This window comes from Lactuca serriola, chromosome 4, assembly GCF_051521515.1.
Source record: "Lactuca serriola cultivar US96UC23 chromosome 4, Lser_US96UC23_V15, whole genome shotgun sequence".
In the NCBI taxonomy this organism is placed as follows: Eukaryota; Viridiplantae; Streptophyta; class Magnoliopsida; order Asterales; family Asteraceae; genus Lactuca; species Lactuca serriola.
This window is the reverse complement of record NC_136411.1, coordinates 63,350,712-63,360,659: the sequence shown is the minus strand read 5'-3', so window position 1 is coordinate 63,360,659 and position 9,948 is coordinate 63,350,712. Positions and strand designations below refer to the sequence as shown.

The 9,948-nt window shown below is 27.4% G+C and overlaps 1 long non-coding RNA gene across 1 annotated transcript; it reads right to left on the bottom strand.

Annotated features, from left to right (window-relative positions):
• Positions 1-752: 752 nt before the first annotated feature.
• Positions 753-1,890, bottom strand: LOC145100149 (uncharacterized). The gene is made up of 3 exons (XR_013704853.1): positions 1,516-1,890; positions 1,088-1,145; positions 753-885 (listed from the first exon to the last, which is right to left on the bottom strand). It is a non-coding gene; the product is annotated as an uncharacterized LOC145100149 (long non-coding RNA).
• Positions 1,891-9,948: the final 8,058 nt, after the last annotated feature.

The window sequence follows — 9,948 nt, the reverse complement described above, 5'->3', positions numbered from 1 at the left end:
GAGTAGAGTATATATGGTCAACAGTTGAAAAGGTCAAATCTCTTATCCCCTATTCTTAGGCTATTTTGACCCGGTTCACTCCTTATCTTCGTATTTTCCCAAATCTCGCAATTTATGTTCACAAATCTTGGATATAAATCACTGACGTTTCTATTTCTAGGGTTTAATTCATCTTTCAGCATTCAACCACCATTGTCACACCCATCGATTGGCGCGGGTAAACGGCTAGTGTGTGTGTGTGTGTATATATATATATATATATATATATATCGGTTTAGGTTATTATATTCAAAGTAATTATTGTGTTATTGTATGCATAAATGTGGGCAATCATTTTACTTATTTTAAGAAAGTGATTAATACATATTATTGAATTAAATATAATTGAAAAATACCATCTAATTTAACTAGAAGGGTATTTTAGTCAACTAATACATATTTAATAAAGGAAATTTGAATATTTTAAGGGATCATAGATTCTAGTAATTTTAAAAATCTGATTTTACGAATTATAAAGTTTTTAATTCGGACATTCTGACAGAATATGTTTGAGTATGTTAAAAAATAAAAATATTCTTAAACCATAAAATAATAAAAATATTGTTGAACATATTTCTTGATAATGACTTTAAAAATTTCTTGTAGAATAACAAAATTCTCGAACCATCAATTGAAGAATTAAAAGAAAATTACATTAATTGTTATAGAATACATGTAATAATTGCTAAGAATTACATTTTATTGTTAAAGAATAAAAATAAAAAAAAACTTTCAAATCTGGAAAAAAACATCAAAATCGAACAAAGACACTAATACAGTCTAAAAGAATAATGTTGTTAAGAGACGTCGTTCAAATTTCGTGGTCCGTTCTTCAAACATCAGCTTCTGTGGAAACAAATCCAATGAATAAATTAGTGAGAAAATATTCATATTCTATTCCAACTTAATTGGAATTCGTGATTCCATTCTAATAGAATTGGAATTCATTTACCAATAATTATATTAATTCATGTAATTATAACAAAATATGTTCATGATTATCATAAAAACATTCTTTTCTGATAGAATACTATAAACAAAGAAATACCATTCAGTTGAAGCATTTTAGCGAGCGCTTGGTGTGCATCAAAACAACTTTAAATTTCCTGTAAAAATTAGACAATCAGAACAAATTCTCAATTCACCAAAAATATTACACCTTGTTTACAAGGAAAGCAGTGGTAATAAGATTAGATAGACTGTTGAATGTTAGTGATTATGGATAAGTTTGTACTGCAAATTCTGCAATTGCTGTGGATTTCACTAAAAAATAATCTATTAATTGCATACATACAAAATGCAAAAAGCATCACTAATATCACAATTTCCAAATCCCCAAATAATAGATCTAGTAATCAAAGTCACAAAACTTGACTTAATTGATCGATTAACGAGCTGCTGTATCAAACATTATCAACACCGACATAAAGTCTAAAGCAACAAATGGTGAAATGGATCACCTAGATTATTTATTACCTTCATGCTGGTGCTTCTGATCTTGTCGTCGGGGTTGGGGAAAGAAGCCACAATCGCCAGAAGATCCACCGAAACACCACCAAATCCAAGTTGTGTTGTTAACACCATAAATATCCAATCATAATTAACATATATCGTGATTATTAATCAAACAACTATAACTATCCACATCAATTACAAGCTCATATTTGCTTGAACCACCGTATATGAGAAAGCAGCAAGTGGAAATACGTACCACGATTGGACAACCAGCCATCATCCCTCTTACTACCGACCGGTTACAAATCCAAGCCACCCTTTACCCTTTACCCTTTACCTGAATTTGCCGGAGTCGATGGCATAGGAGTGTGTACGGGAGGGAGATGAGAGGGAAAAGGTTGGGGGCGACGATGAATAGAAGAGAATAGGGAAGAGACGGACGTGAGGATATATACTAGAAATTGAGTTTTAAAACTGATATTCCTAAATTAAAGGAATATTAATTGATTTATATATTTACCATAATTAATTAAATGTAAGATTACATATTTATCCTTTTGAAATGATTGACCTATATTTATTCATACAATAACATAATAATTACTTTAAATACTTGAACTTTTATATATATATATATATATATATATATATATATATATATATATATATATATATATATATATATATTCCTGTTTATATGAAAAATTTTAATTTTATTTTGGCTTAAAATATTTGTGCAATTTTGGCAGCTGAAAAGCCAATTTCACAGGTGTGAAAATATTGGTGGCTATTATTAAAAAATCTCTAAATTTTTTTTTCTTTCTAAATATTGAAATTTGAAAGAAGCTAAATTCGATTAGCAATTTGTCGTTTTGTCATTATTATTTTATTATTGTATTTATTAAAATTATGATGAATTTATTGAGGATAAACTTTCATTATATTTTAAATTAAATATTTAATCAAAACAATTTTTATAAATAAAACATGTAATCAGCAGTGGATACCGAACAATTAGCATGGATGAAACATATATCTTTTTACATGTTAAAAAACAAAAACAGCTGCAGCACGACATGCTTTTCTCTTGTTTCACTCCAAGAATAGTGAAACATGCTTCCAGCCTGGCTACGTATTGCCCTTTTATACAAAAAAAAAAGATATATATATATATATATATATATATATATATATATATATATATATATATATATATATATATATATATATAAGCCAATAAAATTGTATCATTTTTAATCAATAGGGATAATTCATGAGGAAAAATATTGCATTCTTGAGACAATTGAAATATAATAAAAAATATTATTGGTGTTATAAAATGGAAGTTGGCAAGTTTGGTTCGGATTTAAAACAATATCGACAAATTGTCGACATGCGTGTTTGCATTGCATGAGATTTTAAGGACATTTTAGTCGATTGATTTTTGACTAGTCTTTTTTGTAAATTAAAGGATGTACTGATATAGAGGGACTAAAAAGAAATTGACTGTTTGTTGTAAAGTCACTATCTTCTAATTTCTTTCATGCCCTTCACACACAAACTTCATAAAGTTTTGTCACTATTATTTACCGACAATGCAGACACTATTTTGTATAACGTCCATATTTTCCATGAACTAAAAATAACATTAAACTAAATAATAACGTAAACAAAAGAAATTTACCACAATAGTCATATTTTAAAACCTTTTACCACAAAATAAACATAAAAATAGAAAATAACCAAATTAGCCACCATTTCGTAGGCTACCATCTGCGAAAATGTGGGTGGCTTGCGAAAATGTTTTTTTTCTCAGGTCTACATCTGCAGCAAGGGCGGATCTTTATTAGGGCTAGGGGGCTATGGCCCCCCTGATTTTTTTTATCACAATTAATTATTATACTTTAATTTTATATATATTAGGGCCAAAAATATAAAATTTTGGCTGTGGCCTCCTTCTGTTCATCGATTTTTATACCCCCCCCCCCCCCCCCCCCCCAAAAAAAAAGTTAAAGTTCTTTCTCTGATCTACAGAAATCTAGGTTAATTGTGATTTTTTTTTTTTAATTTTTGTAGGTCAATCTTGTAACTAAAGAACCCAAATGATATGATATTGTTATGAAACCTATATGCAAAAACGAAAATATTTTTTTTTAAAACTTTTTTGTGTGGTATTTGTAAGACACCCCGTCATTGAGAGAAACAAAACAATATGATGATTGTTATGAAGTTCATATGTGACGACTATGATTTTTTTTTCATAATTTTGATTGAATAGTGTATTTTGGAGATAAAAATATGACATATTGATGGGTATGTGACACCCAGTCACACTACCCATCTACCTACCTCTCCACCCATCCACCCCACCACACGCACACACTAGTGACTCATTGTGAATGAAATAATCCAACTCCTCCATACGAAGTACGAACCACCCCTTAAACAATCACATGGCTTCCTTCTTATCAAGTGAACTCTATATTTCTCTCTTCTCTTTTAATATCTAATGGTTACGGGGAGGGTCTTAAGCTCCATCATATCTATTTATCAAATTAAATAAAAAACAATTAATATCTCATTTCAACGTTTTCACCAACTCCCCTTGAGATCTCCTCATCGTCTTGTCTTGTGGGAACCCAAAATTCCTCAAAAATAAGATCAACTTGTAATAGCAACATACTATTTGCCAATGTGATACGTTGTATTAACTCATTCTTCGTCAGTTCTTCCAACCTCTCCCAAGTGGATCGAATCAGCTTCTTTTTCACGAAATCAAATGTTACCAAACATTAATTAAAGAGTTTCGACAGCTTATTAATTTTCATAAATGAATTTAATTAATTACATGTAAATAATGTAATTAAACGCTTCATAATTCAATATTTACTGTTCAATCATTTCAAATGTCAATAACAACAATACATTTATATAAAATTATCACTCAACTCGCTCTTATCTCATCCTTTACACTAGACTTGTGTCCAAATCAATCGGATGCTGCATGCATGCTATGAGTTGTCCAATATTTAATAATATTGTAGATCATGCTTTGTTTTAACTTATATAATTGGGTTTCTTTTCTATTCTCAACTAATTATTTGAAAACTTTTAGATATGTAGGAAGGATATAAACTAAATCTTGTTTCATGATAGCATCTCATCACCAGCAATATATATATATATATATATATATATATATATATATATATATATATATATATATATATATATATATATATATATCACATGAAAATATAACTAATTTAAGTATTATAAAATGAAAATGATAAAATTATGGATTTTAGTGCATGTTCTTGTCAACTAGCAACCAATAATTTATTTATTAATGTCTCAAGTGAGGTTGCTAAAGATTTTATTAGATTCTTGATATCATATTATCCCAAATAAACAATTGGTTTATTTCCCCTTGCATTTTCGGGGTTTCTAGTTCTTCTAATGGCATGGCATGTTGATAACCACATATCTCTATTCTAATAAATGAATAGTTTTATTCTCCTCTTGCCAAGTGTCATACTATTAGAACTCATCATTAATATTATATGTTACATACTAGTTGTGAAACTCATATATTATTCGGGTTAATTAAAACATAATGTTAAACAAGAGCGATTAAATGAAGAGTTTATTTGAATTTGAAATATAAAATAAGTGAATTATGAAAAAAAAAACATGCAAAAAATAAATTAATTAAAATTATGTGTTTAATTGTTAGACCCGTGTACTAAACGATTTATTATAATAAAATGTTAAATACAAATGTTTAAAGTGTAAATTTATTTGAAATTGAAATTGAAATTTCAAATTTGAAATTTGAAATTTGAAAATTATTAATTATTATAGTAGGTTTAATTTATGGAAACTAAATTAATGATATAGTGGAAATGAATAATGAAGTAATTGACAAGTGGAAAATAAATATATTTCAAAATTATGACAAAATGACATGTGGCCAAATAAATGAAAGAATGACAAGTGGCAATAACATTTTCATTTATTAGGATAGATTATGCCACTTGTCAACCTATTAATTATCATTTTCAAATTGCAAATTTTAAAATTTTCACTTAAATTACATTAAATTATTAATTGATTCTCCATTTTAAATTTCAAATTTTAAATTTTTTTTCACTCTAATTATATTAAATTAATAACATTAGATTAAAAAATAAAATTAAATTAATACAAATTATAAGGTGATATAACTTCACATATTTATTTAAATCAACGATTATAATTTTATATAACTAGAAAAATATCTCTTAAGTAATAATTTATTTAAAATAATTGATTAATATTTTTGATTTTTTAATATGAAAGTTTTATTAATTTTATAACCGTGGTTCTCACGGGTTTTAAACTAGTACTCTTTAATAAATCAAGGTTTTTTTTGCCACATGTCCTTTTCTTCTTCATTTGGACACATGATATTTTCTAGAATTTTTTAATTTTCTATTTTCCACTTGCCATTTTATTGTATTTTTCATTTTATTAAATTAAAATCCACATTTAATATGTAAAGTAATATATATGTAAGGTATTTATTAGAAAAGATTCAATTATATTTTAACACAAATTTTATATAAAATACAACTTTATACAGTCCATTTATAATTTAATACATAAAATTCACAGCTTAATACAATCCATCTTATACTAATTCTCAAATTCAGAGAACTCAAACCTAACTCTACCACCACCACACGTCGCCACCAACCACTTACACCAACGTTGCAACCAGTCTTCCTTCCAAATCAGATCTTTATATATAGTCACCTAATGACGTGTTAATTGTTACATTCATAGTTTAATAAGCCTATTAATTCACTCATTTTGAATTTAATACAAAATGGTTATAAAAACTAACGAATTCTTACATACTTATACACACAAAATAAATATATTCATAAGAACATTAATACAAAAATTCATACATAAATCATTCATATTTTTACACAAATTTTATAAAAAAAAGTCGGAGCAAAATTGAGTCAATTCACAACTTAATATTGTCAATTACCGTTAACTATATAAAATTCACAACTTAATATAATAATTTGACAATTTAGTACATAGAAATATCATATTTTTAACTTAAAACTTATATTTATACCTTTAGATCTAGAGGCTGGTGCTTCTTTCAAAGTGTAATTTAAATAATATTCACACTTTAAATTTTATTAATTAATTTAAATTAGAGAAAATCATATATGTGTATAATGATTCTTTCTTCTCATATTTCAGAAGCAAACAAAAAATTCATAAAAAAATCATAGTTTATTACAGTCAAATCACAATTTAATTTAGTCAATTCACATTTTAATACATAAATTAAAAGCTTTAAACAATAAATTCACAATTTAATACACAAAAGTTATATATTCACAACCATATTCTCAACTTAAAGCCTAAATTTTTTACGTTCATATTTGGATGCATATTTGTGTATTAAATTGAATTATTATATTAAGTTGTGAATAAAATTTACAATTTAATACATAAAATTCACAGTTTAATACAAACATTCACAACTCATTTACAAGTATAATATCATATTTCAATGTATAAAAAGCTCATTCACAGTTTAATACATAAATAATTTATCTCATATTTCAGAAGCAAACATCAAAAGAAAAAAACATATACATGAATAATAAAGGAGGATAACTTATCTGAAATCATCGAAGAATCAACTAAGAATATGAAGATGAGTGAGAAATAGAACATATCCTTACTCTACCACCACCACCAACATCCACTACCAACCATCTCAACCACCACCATCGGTACCAAAACCGCCAACATCCTTCCCTCTAAATCATATTTGCATAAAAAATCAGAATTCACAGTTTAATTCAACATTTTGAGATAATAATTCACAACTTAATTTAATATTTTAGACAATAATTCACAACTTAGTACATCAAAAAAAAAATACGCATTCACAACTTAATAACTTATATATTCATAAATTAATACATAAAAACACATATTCATAGTTTAATACATTACATTTACAACTTATTTACAGATATAAAATTCAAATCTTGATAAAAAAAATTAGAATTCACCGTTTACTTCAATATTCCAATTTCCACACGCTAATTCAAAGTTTAATTTAATATTTTAGACACTAATTCAAAGTTTAATTCAATATTTTAGACACTAATTCACGGACTAATGCATCAAAAAATCATAGTATAATATACATTTCAGACACTAATTCATAGCTTAATATAAAATTTAAACACTTATTTATAATATAAAAACTTATAGATCTCGTTTAGATATTTCATCAAACACCTTGTGTGCATATTGTTTTCAGATTTGAGGTGCTTTACAGGTCAAAAATTGTGGAATAGATCTGATGCAGTGGTGGAACCACAACTAGCCACCATGAAATGCTCTATAAACACCAGATCTATGTTTGGAAATACACCAGACAGAACAGATCTTGCCAAATCAGAGAAATTTGGCTTTAGATTTAAGAGGATGATGACGGTTAGTGACTCTCCCAACATTCTAAGGCGAAGAAGCTCGCCGGAAAATCTGATGAAAACACTGAGATGAAGTTAGCGGTGCTCGTTGACGGCGGATCTGGATGATTTCGGAGAAAATTCGACTAGATCTAGATCTCATCTAAATAACTCAGACGATTTGGTAGATCTGGTAGTTCACGACATATCGAAGGTTCAGATACATCTAGAGGCTTCAAATCTGACGACCTGGTAGTAGACCTGGCAATGGGGCAGGTTTGGAGCGAATCGGCCTTGATCCAAACCCTTTTAACAAATTTCAAAATCTGATCCAAACCCGCTCCGTAACCCGCAGGGTTTTGAATAATCAAACTCATATCCTTATCCATCGAATCAGCAGATATTCAAACCCGCCCCGTAACACGTAGGTTTTTTGAATAATCAAACACATTTTACTTAAATCATAAAATCACATTTATTAAATAAAACTAAGTGTTGATTTAGAAAACACATTAGGTACTCAATGACTTTCTATTGGAATTAAAATCATTATTTTAGTTACTTCTGATTGGTTTTTGACCGTCGGTTGCATTGATAGAGAATAGAAATTACAAACTTTCTTCCGGTTGATAAATGACCTTATTGATTTATAAATGAAATTGGTGATTACAAGATGAAATATAAATGAAATGAAATCATGACTCTTGGGAGAAGACTGGAAGTCTAGAAGTTGAGTCATCTAGTCCTATGTAAAAACAGTATAGTCTTTGGACTTCCGATTGGAATTTAATGTAAACTTTAGGCAATATAAAATATAAATGTATAATTCTAAAATTTATATGGGGCGGGTTATAAACGAAATGGATCGGTGATGATTCATACCCGACCCTTTTAATAAAAGGGTTAGCGGGTACGGGTCATTAACGGGTAAAAGGATCAAAAATTATGCTCCAAACCCATATAATTGTTAAGAGTTTGGATCGGATCAGGGTCGAAACTCGCTCCATTACCAGGCGTACCTAGTAGTGATGGTCGTAGCAGTGACGATAACATGATGTGGCGGAGCAGGTAAGACGATAGTGCTAGTTGACGGTGGTTTTCTCCAGAGAAAGGTCCGGTGTCAGCGGTGGTGAAAATGGTGGATATCATCAGAAGAAAAAAAAAAGATTATCTAGTTCTTAAAAATCTTATGAATATTTGTTAATGTTGTGCATTTTTTGGAAGTATAACTAATAATTTTTGAAAGAAATCGTAGAAAAAATCATAAAGAAATAACAAAAAAAATAATCTCACGAAATTAATTTAGCATGTTACGGAAGAATGTGAAAAATTGTAAGAGCTACCAAGAATAAAAGCTCAAAATCACTGTACGCCCTTTTCTAAAAGTGATAATATGCACTATTTACATTAATGGTTCCTATATTATAGCCATATTGACATAGCATACCTTAGACTAGATTTCTGTTATTTTTGAATTTCAATAACATATTTGGTTAAAATAATAAAAATTTTATTGAATTTCAATAACATATTTTGTTAAAATAATAAAAAATTAAATAACTACTTATAAATAAAAGTTTTTTTTACCGTTCTTAATTTTTTTTTGTTCTCATTTGAACCTCTATATATATATATATATATATATATATATATATATATATATATATATATATATATATATATATATATATATATATAGGTTCAAATGAAAAAAAAAAAATTAAGAACCGTAAAAAACTTTTATTTATAAATAGTTATTTAATTTTTTATTATTTTAACCAAATATGTTATTGAAATTTAATAAATTTTAACTAGATAGTTATATATATGTTCGTTTAATTTTTTATACTATATTTATAATTTATTAAAATCATTATGATTACTACTAGTTTGAAATAAATTACTAGTGTATTTAAACTGATCGTATATTTTATTGTCGTTGTTGATCTTCTCAAAA